The following is a 16430-nucleotide window of genomic DNA, read 5'->3' as shown; positions in this document are numbered from 1 at the left end:
TAAAATAACAATTCTAGAATAGTGTCTTGCATGTATTGATAATTCTTTCGCTTAGAAGTCCTTTTAACGGATGGCCAACATTAGTACTCGCCTGAATGCTACTTGCCGGACCAAGGAGGTAGATAATAGGAAAAGAATTATCAACATGGATTTAGTATATACTATCTAATAGGCTAGTATTTATTTGTACGAGGTAATAACTTAGTCAAATATCGAATATGATGCTTAATATGAGGTAAAGGTAAGGGTTAGTATAGCAACACACGTAGCCGAACCAAGGTGCGGAACGAAATTTTCTAGATGCCGAACCAGGATTTAGAAATACATAACTTATCACTTTGCATGCAAGATATTAGGAAAGAATTGTTATAGTTAAAATTATCAAGTTATGAACCTATGGGAACACGTAAACCCTAGTTACTTTGATTAATTAATTAAACTCCAACATTTAAGCTGTTAGTTGTGTCCTTTAATTTCGCTAGTTATTTTCATTTATTTAGAAATAGAAACCCCCCACCCTTTATCATTTTTTCTTTCCAAGGAAATAATTGACTGAATACTAGTAATAATAGATTGAAGTGAAGCCTAAACTATTTTCCTTGTGGGAACGATCCCAACCTCATTAGTTGGGTATTTACTTGACACGACCGCTTTACTTCTTATTTGAGAAGTAACTTTAAGCGTATAATATACCGACCACAAAAGTCTCTAATATGTGTTTACTCAAAGTAGTTAAATCTCAAACAAAGAAGGTGGTTGGAATTGTTGAAAGATTATGACATGAGAGTTCTCTATTATCCCGGTAAGGCCAATGTGGTCGTGGATGCTCTAAGTCATATGACCATGGGTAGTGTATCTCATGTAGATGAACCGAAGAAACACCTAGTGAAAGATGTTCATAGTTTGTCTAGATTGCTTGTTAGCTTTGAAGATTCTCCAAATGGTCGTTTTATGGTCCATCATAACTCCGAGTCATCTTTGGTGGTTGAGGTGATGTCCAAAAAACACTTTGATCAACCATTGATGGATTTGAAGGAACTGGTTTTGCAAAGCTTAATGAGTCATGACCTTATGTGTGTTCCCAAAATAGATGGTTTGAGGAACCGGATTCTTGGGGAAGCTTATGGGTCCCGTTACCCAATTCATCCGGGTTCGACAAAGATGTATCATGAACTTACGAAAGTGTTTTGGTGGGAAGGCTTGAAAAAGGACAAAGCAGAATTTGTTGGAAAGTGTCGAAATTGCCAACAAGTGAAAGCTGAACACCAAAAGCCGGGTGGCTTACTTCAATAAATCCAATTTCCTATTTGGAAGTTGGAAGACATCAATATGAATTTTGTGGTTGGTTGGCCTCGGACACAAAAGCAATATGACTATATGAGTGATTGTGGATAGGGTGACCGAATCCGCTCATTTTATTCTCGTCAAGTCTACTTATTCAGCAGAGGATTATGCAAGGATTTTCATAGATGAGATTGTGCTTCGCGATGGTATTTTGTTATCCATTATATCATATAGGGGTGCACAATTCACTATAGGTTTTGGAGGTCATTCCAACAAGGGTTGGGTACCAAAGTGAAGTTAATCACCGATTTTCATCCTCAAATAGATGGTTAGAGCTTGTACTATTGATTTCAAAGGAAATTAAGATAATCATTTGCCTTTGGGTGGAGTTTGCTTACAATAACAGCTACCATTCATCCATATCCATGGCTACTTATGAAACCTTGTATGGCAGGAGGTGTAGGTCTCCTATTGGGTGGTTTGAAGTTGGTGAGTCTTCACTTTTTGATCCAATTTGATTAATATGACTTTGGAGAAGGTCCACATCATAAGGAACCGATTGCGAACAGACTGTAGTAAGAAAAAGTCTTATGTCGTTCGTAGGAGAAGGGAATTAGAGTTTGAAGAAGGTGATAAGGTGTAGTTGAGAATTTTGCCCATGAAAGGAGTGGTTAGATTTTGCAAGAAAGGGAAGTTGAGTCCGCGTTATGTGGGTCCCTATGAAATCTTGCAAAGGATTTGTAAGGTTGCCTACAAGTTGAGGTTGCGTAGTTAATTGGCTTCGATGCATCCGGTTTTCCATGTTTCTTTGCTTAAGAAGTGTATCAGTGATCCCGAGTTTATTCTTCTTAAGGATAACCTCTCTTATGAGGAGGTTTCGGTTCAAATCCTTGATAGTCAAGTAAAGAAGTTAAGAGGCTTCGGTTCAAATCCTTGATAGCCAAGTAAAGAGGTTAAGGAACAAGTAGGTGGCATCCGTAAAGGTGTTATGAAAGAATCACCTAGTTGAGGGTGCGACATGGGAGGCCGAGGCTGACATGATCTCCAGTTACCCACATCTATATGAAAACTAAGGCGTTGTTCTTATCAATAATGAATATAATGACTAAAAAATGAAACTTCTTGTTTTTTATGAAGTTTTGCAAATATATGCATTTATGCTGTCATTACAATAAGTTACAATGAAATTTGATTTTAACTTGGTAAGTTTGCAGTTTTGCTTGTTTTGAGTTATGTAGTACATTTTGATATTGTGAGTCTTTATTAAATGATGTAGCATGTTTTTAAGTTGAACTTTGGCATAATTGACTCATGTGAGGTATGTTGAGCTCATATTGTTGTTGTCAGAAGGATATTCCTCATAATGTGATGTTAAGCCTTATGTGTGCTAATAGAAGTTTAGAATTGGTATGTGTAAATGTCATGATTGATGTTTTTATGTATTGTTGTTGGTTGGGATTCTATTATATATTTTAATCCTTCCTTCAAAAGATTTAATGTCATTCAAGGGCGAATGTTCCTTAAAGGGGAATAATGTAACATTTCAAAAGCTAAGATATGTTCTAGAGACTAACATGGGTTTCAAGAGGCAGAGATAGTGTTTTAAGGTCTATTTTAATTAATATAAGTCATTTAGGAAGTCTAGAAACCAAAATGTTAAAAAACGTCCATGACGTACAGAAACTAGTTCAATGAGGTAACGGCGTGGCTTAGCCTATTTGGCTAGCTTTTAGGAGTTGGAAAATAATGAAAATTGGTGGATGGGTGTCTAACACGTATTAGAGTTAATTCATAGTTTAAACGTTTGATCACGAATCCCCAAGGACCAACCAAGGGCCCTTAAGGACGACTCTTGCTTATGGGTCAAAAGACTGCCCAAGGCAGCGTGACCCACGACTTGTAATCAACGATGACTGTGACAATTGACGGGGCATCAATTGCCTCATCGATGAACACTTAGTAATTTTCATCATGACTGGTTTGTACCAGTATCTGACCAAAATGACGGACCAACAGAACGGAGATCCTGTTGCCATCGTCTCACGGACAGACTATTGATCAGGGTCTCATCTGTGAGGGCCAGAGTTACTGAATGTTTTGGTTGATTTGAATTAATTAATTAAGGGTTTAGTTAGTTAAGGGATATCGAATTAAAATAGTTAACAACCTATATAAAACCTCTAACCTAATTAGACTAACATAAGCTCTCATAATTCCTAAACCAAAAACTCTCTTCGTTCTCTCTTCTTTCTCTCTCCCAAAGAAACCCCATTGAAGACCAAGCTAGAGATGGGTTCAACGGATGCAAAGGGTTTAATTTCTACATCAATCATCAAAAATTATTATGGTATGGGATTCCTTTTACCTTTGAGACCTCTTTCCTCAAAGGGTTCCATCAAATTGATTTTAGAAGATAGATTTTCAAATGGGTTTTCATCCAATACGAAATTGATGTTATGAATTACTTTGTTTATGATTTATTTTGAATATTATGAATATATTAACATTTATTTTAAATCAATTATGTTATATCTTGATAAATTGGTCTAGTTTGTAGAAGATAGCCTATTCCCGTTAACCCAATGTTTAATCTGATATGAATTGTGTAATGTTGGTTCAATTGAATTGGTTATTGACTGAATTACTACTAAATGATGTTATTGTATCGACTATGAATATATTAGGGTGAATTATAGTTCTATGATGCTAGTTCTTGATTAATTGACTTAGGGTATGAAGAATATTATGGAATTGACCTTAGTCTCTTATCTTAAGCTATGAACAAGTGATGATTTGTGATGTAGTGATTCAATTAATCTAGTTATCATGTTAAATACTATTATGTGATGATATTACACCCTTTTTGGGTTGAGTTAAGGGTGTATGGTAAGACCTTGATGATGGATTATGAAGAAGACTTGGTAAGTCTAGTGATCTCAACTCTTAACTTTAATTATAGTTACTGGTGGCTAAGTGATGGTGTTGTGTTGACGTATGCCTTGTATTAGAATTTATAGTTTTGGTATGATGTTGAATTGAAAAAATGTATTGACTATGGTGTGTTAGGTGTTGGGTAAGATGTAAATGTTATAAGGATTGTGATAATTTACCAATGTGCCTTATCATGATGTGAATATGTTAGTGTGCTAACCTCACCTATATGAATTGTAACGAAATGACAATACTCATGCAATTCTTATTGAGCTATGATGACGATGATTTTTATACAAGGGTTAGACACTATTACCTACATTAAGCTATGATGATTAATAAAGGTATTGATGACATTTTAAAAAGGGACTCTAGCTTAGCACCGAGTGAACTAGAATGATAAGTGTCCCTTCCCACATATTCAAGGTAGGATCACTAATATACTCTTTAGATGGAGACTCCAATGCATGTAGAATACGGATAGTCCCAACTATATCTCCTAGTTTTTGAACTATGTTGCCCCATAGGAATACTAGCTAGTGGATCCAAGTAGTTGCAATGCATATGTTTCGATACTACCTTGCCAAGTATTCCGCCATCTTTTGATGTAGGGTTTCATGACACCAGATTCCACATTAGATCATGTGATTTATGTTGGTTAAGTCAAGATGTTCTCATAAGGTTAAATGAACTAAAGGATGGAACTCTAACTAAGATGACCTAAGGGGTTTAGCTTAGTCTAGCTAGGGGTATGGGACTCTACCTATACGTTACACTAGTTAGACTTAAGGGAAGTCTTAGGAGGATGTTCTTATGTATGTTTATTCTTATAAATGTAAATGATGTGTAAATTATGATCTTATATGATAATGGCACTACGTGATGTTGATTACTCTTATGAACATGTATGTGGTTTATATTGCTAAAGTATGATATTGTCTACTCTTAATGTTATGTTATGTAAAGTTGGACATCGGTTATGGTTCTTAATAGGTTTACTTGATTAAGTAAGGTTATGGGGATTTTCTTAGTTATTGCACAAGTGGACTTAAAAAGGGTCATAAGTAATGGTCTTGCTTTGGTTATGTTGGAATGTACTCTCATTCATGCTTGTTGCTATTGTAACTTGATGATAGGGTTACTTTGACTATGCTTTCAATTATATGATATGCATGTTGAATTGACTATGCTTTGAATTGTTGGTCTTGTCATGTACATGCCTATTACTTGACGAATATGTCTTATTGATTGGTATAGTCTTCTTGTATGTGAATAAACGTTTTCAAAGTAAATTGCATACTTAATGAAATGTTCATTTTTAGCATGATTTCATGATATGTGTGCACATGGTCTCATACTTTGTACAAGTTGTGTACTAACCCCATTTCTTCCTTTTTCCCAACATTTTAGGTTTCGATAGTTGAAGGGCTTTTAAACAACTTTGAAGAAGACTTAGAATTCCCAATCATACAAGTTAGATAAACATTGTATGACCTATATGTGGTCCTATTTCATTGATGTATGGGCTAGTCCCAAATTGTTAATACTCTTATTAGATGGTTATGAGATGAGACATGTTTTTCAGACTATGTTATATTCTATATATGTATATGCAATAAAAGTAGAAGACTAAGTAATCTTCATATACAAAGGGTCTATCTATACTCGATACAACTATACTATCTTGATAGAGTTATTGAACAAAACAACTACACAAACCAACTCCTCCATGTGGGCTCTGATACCATAAAGGATCATAAGTAATGCGGAATTAAAGGAGAAGAAAGCTTCCAAAGAAAACGACTTTTATTCAAACTTCAAGCAAACTTCAAACTTCATTGTACATAAGAGAGAGAGATATATTCAGAATACAGTGTGAATTTTCTGATGATCTCTAATGGGAATTTAATCCTCTTTTATAGAGGGAAAATAAATGCCTTCTATCTGAAGGCTTACAAGTGGATGGCTGAGATATTGCCGACACTTGGGGGGCTATCAAAAGATAATGGGAATCTTCTCTTTTGATAATGCATCTTCTTTTGATAAAGGCAATAGTGCTTTCCAAAAGAGCTTTGTCCTTTAGCCTCTCAGTGGATGCCAGTTTAGAGAATAATGAAAGTTACTAACACAAAAGATAATTCCGGCTTTGTCTCTATCTTTTGCGAAAGGTCATTTCCTATTCATTAGAGAATAATGAAAGTTACTAACGCAAAAGATAATTCCGGCTTTGCCTCTATCTTTTGAGAAAGGTCATTTCCTATTTATAATCTGGGTCCATGTAGGCCAAGGCTAAACCTTTGGGATTGCACATGTCACCATTATCGTCATCTTCTCCTTCAGAAGAAGCAGCATCCTTGAGTAGTTTGAAGATCTGTTCCTCAGAATGATCTTCGATGTTGTCCATAGCTTCCTTCAATTTTTGTTTGAGGGCTGCTTTGGATAATTTCTTTTGAGAAGTCTGGACCTTCTCAGTGTTCTGTACTGTAGAATTTCCTTGCTGTTTAGGAACCCAACCTTTTACCTGTATTTGTTTGCACAAATAATTGATGCGATCTATTTCACTTTTGACAAAGTTCCAGGTGATGATATAAGAGATTCTTTTCTTAATGTAATATTTGCATATTTTTATATGCTCTGGTAATGTTGTTATCTCCTCCTGGGTTTGAATTTCTGCATACCTAGCGGAGAATCTTTGGGGTAGAATTTCCTTGGTGCCTCCAAATAAATTCCACCATTCATAAAACCATCGTGGGATGATGGCCTTTGTTAGTGGTGTGCTGTATTTAATAAACCAAGTGTGCCTTGGTCTGACATAGAGGAAGTTCATCCATGCGGCCTTATAATCATACCAATTATAAGTCTGTGGGCGGTGTGTCATTGTCAAAGCAATTGGAGTGTGAAGATGATCTGCAAACCATTCTGTTGGTTCTAGTATTCTCTTGATTGTAATCCTGGAATACATGATTTGATTATCTGCATCTTTGCAATGCTCGATGTCGACGGATTCTGTATCCACTAGTATGGCTTCAAAGTATCTCCTGGTTTTTAGTGGATTATCTGTATCCACATAATTAAAATCAGTGTAACAAGGTTTTATTAACAAATCAACATCCATGTTAGATACTTCTTTACTGAGTGCCATCAAAGGTAGTATTTGTGACACCTGAAAGTCAAAAAATTCTTCTTTTTTATTTAGTTTTGAGGAAATTGTTTTAGTCAATTCTGGATTGACTGCTTTGGCAAAAGTCTCAGGGGCTTTCATCGTGTAAGCTGCTTTTGTTTGGCGGGAGGATGAAGCTTCAAGAGCAACAGTTGGTCTCAAATTTAGATTTTGAGGTAGAGGGGGGTAGTTTGGCCTCTGGGGCTTTTGTTGAGAAGAGTTTGGTAAATTTGGATAATCTGCTAGGACTGTGAAAAAGTTTTTGGAATTTAAAGCAGGTCTTGTGGATGAAGATTCTGCTTTGGATGGTGTAAGTGGAGGGAGCTGGAATGGTCTAGCCATTTTTTGTTTTGGAAGATCCTTGTCTCCCTTAGCTGCTGCCTTAAATGGCCTCATGTTTTCCCTGTAAAAATTCACGGGTTAAAAAATCTGGCAAGGAGTTGTTTTCTCCTTTGATGAAATCAATATCAAAATCAAAGCTAGATAGTAGAGCTTGCCACCTAGCAAAGATTTGTTTTGAAACAATGTTTTTAACATCTTTTTGAAGAATTTCTTTAGATGACTTGGAATCTACTCTTAGCAAAAACTTTTTGTTGATAAGATCATCCTGAAATTTTGTTATACAAAGAACAATAGACAAGACTTCTTTTTTAACAGTAGAATAATTCTTTTGAGAAGAATTCCAGATTCCCGAAGTAAATCGGACCAACTGTTCTGTAGATTCAGGGTCTACCATTTGTTTTAGAATACCTCCATAACCAAGGTCAGAGGCATCAGTTTCAACAATCATGGAAGCATGAGGATTGGGGATCCCTAAACAAGGAATTGTTTGAACTAACTCTTTAACTCGAATAACCGCTTGGGTTTGTTCAGAACTCCATGGAACAGGGACTTTCTTAAGTCTCTTGTATAGAGGCTCGCAGATGTGTTTGATTTTTGGAATAAAATCGGCAACATAATTCAAACATCCTAGAAATCTCTGGAGCTGGGTTTTTTCAATAATTTCATTGGGAAATTTAGAAGAGAACTCTAGGGCTCTGCAGATGGGTTTAAAAGTTCCTTGAAAAAGATCATGGCCCAAGAACCTAATCTTTGTTTGAAACAAAATCATTTTCTTAGCACTAACTACTAAGCCATTATTTTTTACTATATTGAAGAATGTGTTGAGGTGTTTAAAATGACAATCAATGTTTTCAGAAAATATTAACACATCATCAATATAAACAATTGACATGTAAGAATAATCATTGAAAATGGAATTCATGATGTTTTGAAATTCAGAAGGGGCGTTTTTGAGCCCAAAAGGAATTACATTCCATTCAAATTGGCCAAATGGAACATTAAAAGCAGTTTTGTACTTATCTTTTTCAGAAATCTGTATTTGCCAAAATCCCGATTTCATATCAAATTTGCTACAAATTTTTGCATTAAAAATCCTTTTCAAAAGGTCTCTTTTGTTAGGTATATGATACCTAATCCATTTTAAAACGGAGTTGAGAGGCTTGTAATTAATTACAAGTCTAGGAGCACCTCTTTCTTTCTCAGAGTTTTTATTAACGTAGAAGGCAGAGCAACTCCAAGGGAATTTTGAAACTCTGATGATGCCATTTTTTAAAAGAGTATTAATCTCTTCTTTGCAATATTCCATCATTTCATGATTCATCTGAATGGGTCTTGCTTTAGTGGTAATAGCCCTTTCATTGGATCCTTCAATGTATGGTAAGGAAACAATATGGTTTTTTTCTATTCCAAAAGGCATTAGGAAAATCGGAACAAATTTCCTTTTCAAATTTCTCTCGAAGATTTGCTATTTTGTTAACAGTCTCCGGGGTTTTTAGAATTTGCTCAATTTTCTTAATACGGATTTCATCCTTTAAAAAGGTGAGATGTTGAGAAAGTTTGTTTATTTTGAAAACAGTTTTTTCTCTGACAAAATCACTTTCTTCTTGAGAAAGAGTTTTTACAAAAAAGAAAAGGAGATCTTTTCCTAATATATTAGTGGAGATGCCATCCAGTGAAGTAAAATAAGGTTTTATTTGGGTAATAAATGGTATTCCTAGGATGATATCTTCATTAATATCTTCCGTAATAACGAAATCATTTGTTAAACAAATGCCATTGTTGCAAATATGGGCTTTAGAAAGCTTATAGTTTATTTTCAAAAGTTCTCCTGTAGCGGAGTATAATTTTGAAGTACTTTTTTGTAAATACTGAAGAGGAACAATACCTTTCATGATGCAGTTTCTATCAGCACGCTATCAAGCAAAGCAACTTTGTTAATAACAAAATGTTTGTTAATCACTATTTTGATAGGGATATGATGGCTCTGAGGTCTGATAAAGGAAATTATTGTTAAACCTTGTGTTGCAGAAGTGGAAGCATTGTTATTGGTTTGTGTAAAAACTTCTGGTTCAACCAGATGGTTATTGTTGATGTCAGGTTGATTGATATCATCCTCATTATCCGAATTATTTTTTGAGGAGCTGTGCCTAGATTCATAATCTAAGAAAGCTGATTTTTTAGAAATCTGACGGATAGGAGTGTCTGTTTCTATCATGGAAAGACGGGATTTGATTTCTCGAATTTCATTTTTGAGAAGAGAAACTTCATGACGAAGATCCGCAATGGTTGGTTCAGAATGATTTTCTGAACGATTCATGATTTGTTTCATGCTGAAAGGTTCAACAATAGGACGAGACTTTGGTTTGTCTGTATTGAGGATCAAATTTTTGAGTTCTAGGAGGAAACGATTCCTAGCCTCATCATCATTGATATGTTGTATGACATCAAAAAGGGCTTCTTTTGAGTTATCAGAAAGAACCCTAATCTGAGGTTCTTTTTCGCAAGTGCAGAATGCTTCCGTGCAAGTGCCACCTTTTTCTTATTGACTAGAATCTGAATCATAGTCCAGGTTGATGTCCTCATCTGAGCTGTTTTATTCAGATTCATCTGAAATGTCAGAAAATGGTTCATCAAGGATAGCGAGAAGTTTACCTTTCGTCTCCTTATCCATGTCAAGAAGATTGATTTTCTTTTTCTTTGTTTTTGAACGGCATTCGTTTGCTCTATGGCCTCTTTTTCCACAATTCCAACAGACGTCTTGTTTCTTTTGGGTTGATCTCTTGGATCTATTTTTCTTTCTTTCGGATTTGGAAGATTTAGAGGAATCATCCTTCCTTGTTGATTTTCTTCTGTAGGATTTTTCTCTTTCTTCCTTCTTCTTAGTATCCGGTGGAGTAATAAATCCAAAATCTCTACAAAAGCTTCCAAGTTCTTTCCTTGAAGAAGATTGTTCCTTCTTAAGCTGGTGTCTTAGCATGATGTCTGTGCATAGCTCTAGGGCTACGATGTTAATGGTGCTTACCAGGTCACCATACTTTGTACAAGTGGTGTACTAACCCCATTTCTTCCTTTTTCCCAACATTTTAGGTTTCGATAGTTGAAGGGCTTTGAAACAACTTTGAAGAAGACTTAGAATTCCCAATCATACAAGTTAGGTAAACATTGTATGACCTATATGTGGTCCTATTTCATTGATGTATGGGCTAGTCCCAAATTGTTAATACTCTTATTAGATGGTTATGAGATGAGACATGTTTTTCAGACTATGTTATATTCTATATATGTATATGCAATAAAAGTAGAAGACTAAGTAATCTTCATATACAAAGGGTCTATCTATACTCGATACAACTATAATATGTGTATGTAGAGGTCTATGTAAACCTCAATGTAGAAGTAATGAAAAGTTTTAAATTATCGCTAATATTGACCTATGAATATAATTATGTAAGCTAAGACACTATCCTTAGTCCTCAAAGAGGACGATGACGCCGGTTATGTCTAAGGGGTTCTCTCCGGTTGTGACACAAGTTGTGACCAACCAATCTGGGCAAAAGAGAAGGTTCGATAGGATGTGGCTGAAACATCTAGGATCCATGAGTTCTTAAGGATGAATCCCCTAGATTTCACAGCTTCAAGAATCATAGCGGATCTTAAAAACTCTGTGGAAAAGTTGGAGAAAGTGTTTGAGGTGATACATGTTGTTGATGTTGAGCGAGTTGAACTAGAGGCATACCAACTGATAGGTGTTGTTTGAGTTTTGTATGACCAATGGAAGAAGATTTGAGCTGAGGGTGCACCAATGGGAAGTTTGGTTGCGTTTGACGAGACCTTTATGGGGCATTTCTTTTCGATGAAGTTTGAAAGACAAAGGTAAGAGAATTTCTAACTCATAGAAAAGAATCAATGAGTGTGCATGAGTATGACCTCAACTTCACTCAACTATCCGTTATGCTTTGTATCTAGTTCCTGGTATGAAAAGCAAGATGAGTTTATTTGTATCTATGTTGTCTCACTTGTCAAATAAGGAGGCCAAATGCAGCTATGCTGATAAAAGATATGGACATAGCAAGGCTGATGATGCATGTGCAACATATTGAATAGGATAAGCTGAGAGAGAGAGAAGAGTTCTGGAACAAGAAGGCTAAGACAATAGAAAATGAATCTAGCCAGCTGAAGAGGATTGTGAAACGTTCATCCTTTTAGCAGAAGACAAATGGACCTACTTCATTATCTTCTAGTTAGAACTCTCAGAACTATAGAGTTGTACATGTACATTCTCAAGGAAGTGCGCCACAAGGAGGTAACAGGATTCCTACATATGCTAAGTGTTGTAGGAACCACCTATGAGAGTTTTATGATGGCTCCACTTGTTGCTTCTATTGTGGTTAGAATTGTCATTTCATGAGAGTGTTCCCAAAGAACAGGTAGCGTAATGGCAGTGGGTGTAACAGAGCCCAATCTTTTTTAATGTCTCTGCCAGGCAGAGTAAGACCTAGAGGAGATACTTTAGGGAAAGGTGGAGGAGAAAATTATTTGTATGCTATCACTATTCACCAAGAGCAAGAGAATTCACTTGACATTGTCACTTGTATCATCAAAGTCTTTACTTTTGATGTATATACATTTCTAGATCCAGGTTCAATTCTATCATTTAAAACTCCTCATGGTTCTATTGAGTTTCTCTATCCTAATTGAGAAACTTCTTTAGTCTTTCAATGTTTCCACACCTGCTAGGGAATCTTTTTTAGCTAAGAGAGATTATTGTGATTGTACAATTTATGTCAATCACAAGGACACCATGTCTGACCTGGTTGAGTTAAACATGGTAGATTTTCATGTTATTCTTGGTATGGACTGACTTAATGCCTATTATGTCTCAATTGATTGTATAACTCTAGTAGTTAAGTTCCATCTTTCAAATGAGTCAGTTATAGAGTGGAGGAGTACTTCAGCAGTGCCTAATAGACGTTTATGTCGTACCTTAAGGCGATAAAGTTAGTTACCATGGGGTGCATCTATCACTTAGTCACCCAAGTTTATAAAACTAATGTTAAGACACCACCTGTTCATTCAATTCCTTTTGTGAGTGAGTTTTCATATGATCTTCTTGGATTCCCTCCTGAGAGAGAAATTGACTTTGGTATAGATATTTCCTAATACTCTTCATCTCTATCCCTATTTTCTAATACTCTTCATGTCCATCCTACCTTATATAATGGCTAAAGCGGAGTTAAAAGAGTTAAAAGATCATTCTAAAGACATTCTTTATTAAGGCTTCATTCGGCCAAGTGTCTCACCTTAGGGCACTCCAACCTTATTTGTGAGTAAGAAAGATGGTTCTCTTAGAATGCGTATAGACTACCATTATTTAAACAAGGTTACTATCAAGAATAAGTATACCCTTTCAAGGATTTATAATATTTTCTATCAGCTTCAGGGTGCCACTTTTTTTTTTAATGATAGACCTCAGATCAAACTGTCATTAGTTAAGAGTAAGACTACTTTCAAGACCTATTATTGTCATTATGAGTATTTTTTTTATTTCTTTTGGCCTAACTAATGCTCCTACATTTATAAACCTTATGAACAGAGTGTTTAAGCCTTGTTTAGGTATTCTTGTTATCGTGTTTATTGATAATATTTTGTATTTATTCAAGAAATAAGGAGAATCATTCTAGTCATCTCAAAATAGTTCTTTAAACTCTCAAAGATAGAGATTTGTATTCTAAATTCTCTAAATGTGAGTTTTAGATTGAGTCAATGGAGTTCTTAGGCAACATTATTTCAGGTGACGGGATACAGTTGACCTGAGCCACTTGAGGCAGTGCAGAACTAGCCTAGACCCATTTCTCTAACATATATTAGATGTTTTTTGGGATTGGTTGGCTATTATAGGAGGTTTCTATTTCATCCTTGTTGACCAAGTCGACTGAAAAGATAGTCAAGTTTCAATGGTGTGAAGCTTATGAAAAAAAGATTTCAAGAATTAAAAACTAGGTTGACTACTTCCCCACTGTTGACCTTACCAGAAGGTACGGAAGACTTTGTATTATATTGTGGTGCGTCCAGAGTTGGACTTGGTTATGTATTGATGCAGAATGTCAAGTTAGCTTATGCCTTTAGACAACTTAAGATTCATGAGAGGAATTACCCAGCCCATGATCTAGAGTTGGTTGATATAATGCTTGGTTCGAAAATATGGCGCAATAATCTTGATGATGTTCATGTTGATGTGTTCACCGCAGAGAAGAGTGTGCAGTATGCATTCAGTCATAAAGAGCTTAATCTCAAACAGATGAGGTGGTTTGAGTCACTCAAGTATTATTACATGAGTACTATCACTTGTGTAAGGCTAATATTGTTGTTGATGCTACGAGCAGATTGTATATGAGTAGTACCACCCATGTTGAGGAAGACAAGAAACAATTAGCCAAAGATATGCACAGACTTGCACGATCAAGAGTCAGGTTAAAGGATTATAATGAAGGAGGAGTGGTAGTGATGAATATGTATGAATCATCATTAGTGTCTAAAGTGAAAGATAAGAAGGATCAACACCCTGTTTTGCTTGAATTGAAGGAAAATGTTCTTAAGAAAAATGTAATGGCTTTGGAAAAAAGGGGGATGGATTGTGTGTACCAAAGAAGGATGAATTCCAACAAAGGATCGCGTACAAAGCTCATAACTCCAGATATTATATCCAATCGGGTTCCACAAAGATGTATCGTGAATTGAGACAATTCTATTGGTGAAGTGGTATGAAATAGTGTAATGCAAAACTTGTTGCTAAGTGCCCGACTTTCCAATATTTGAAGGTAGGACACAAGATGCCCAGTGGAATTGATCAAAACATAGAAATTCTAGAATGGAAGTGGTAGATAATCAATATAGATTTCATTACTAGTTTACTGTATTCTCGCAAGCAACAAGATTCAATTTTGGGATTCTAGATCGAATCACCAAATCGACCAATTTCTTACAAGTAAAAACTATATATTCAGCAGAGGACTATACTAAGAAATATATTTAATACGTATTTATATTTCATAGAGTTTTGGTGTCAATTATTTTTTATAGAGGTGCACATTTCACTGTACAATTCTGGAAGCCTTTCCAAAAAGGTTTTGGTTCAAAGGTGAATTTGAGTGACTAATGGTCAAGCAAAGCGTATGATTTAGAATTTAGAGGATATGTTGAGGGTGTGTGTTATCAATTTCAAGGGTAATTAGGATAATCACATACCGCTCATTGAGTTTGGTTACAACAACAGTTACCACTTTAGCATCTAAATGGATCCCAATAAGGCTCTTTATGATAGATAATGTAGATATCCTATTGAACGGTTTGAGGTGGGTGGGGTTGAGTTGATAGGACAAGACTTGGTTTATCAAGCTATATACAAAGTGAAGACAAATTAGGAAAGTTTGGAAACAGCAGAGTTGTCAAAAATCCTATATTGATGTTGAAGAAGACACTTAGAGTTTGACATGGATTGAGTTTAATTTACGGTTTCATCCATGAAGGGCTTCATGAGATTCGATAAGAAGGGGAAACTTAGTCTTCGCTACATTAGTCCTTACAAGACATCCAAGACGATTGGCATGTAGCCTATGAATTACAGATACCATCAAAGTTAGTAGCGGTTCATCCAATATTTCACATATCGATGTTGAATAAGTGTATGGGCGATCCTTCATTGATAATACCGACTGAAAATATTGGTATTAAGGATATCCCATACTATGAAGATATTCACGTGCAGATTTTGGATTGTTAGGTTCGCAACCTGAGAACCAAGGAGGTAGCATTAGTAAGTATCTTATGCTAAGTTGAAGTACTTGAACTTTTTTATTCTACTTGAAGTATGACGACTCCCCACTGAAGCTGCTGAAGTTGGCCGAGAATCGATCTAAGCGTGATCTGAGAATGCAACATTTATTTCTGATAATGTAATATTCGATATATGGAGCATATTACCTATTAAACTGACCTATCAAGTGTAATTCATGAAGCAAAGAATCTAGACAACTTGGGTTCTGAGTTTCATACAAGGACTACAATAGGTAAAAATACAGTATATATCCATGGTTTTAGAATTCCTCAATCTAAACACGATATGGAGAACCAAACAACTGACTAATTTCTATGGACCTAGTGGATGAAAGTAACCCACTAGTGAAATCCGACATACCTTTTGATGAAATATATAGAGAAATCCTTCGATTTCTGAGTTGAAACTTGAAACAAACCTTTTAGTTATTCTTGGGAAACTGATGCCTTTTTCTTCTCCTTTTTTCTCTTAGATTTATAATTTTTGCTTAATATAGGTTATGTGTATGTCCGACTAAGTTATTAGTCTTAAACTTAAAATGATGTACGTAAGTCATTAAATGATGTGGTTTGGGTGCCCAACAACATAGGAAAAGGACCAAAAATACCCAGAATTAAATCACACGACTTCCACCTACTATAGGACTGACAAGTCGTCATTTGACCTACCAATCATCAGTAGGGGTCGTCAATCAAGCTCTACCCAATAGGTTTCACTATATAAGCATAATTTTTTACTCCGAGGTGGGATTTTAGAAAACTTGGTGGCGTTGGAAAGAGGATTCAATTTACTTTCATTTGATAGGTCATGGATCGCCTAATTAATTTTTTGCTAAAATATATGACCATTTGAAGTTGAACCAAAAACCATTTCCCTCCA

The sequence above is a fragment of the Solanum lycopersicum genome, chromosome 8, assembly GCF_036512215.1.
Source record: "Solanum lycopersicum chromosome 8, SLM_r2.1".
Lineage (NCBI taxonomy): Eukaryota > Viridiplantae > Streptophyta > Magnoliopsida > Solanales > Solanaceae > Solanum > Solanum lycopersicum.
The sequence above is the reverse complement of the archived record's forward strand: the minus strand, read 5'-3'. Positions refer to the sequence as shown.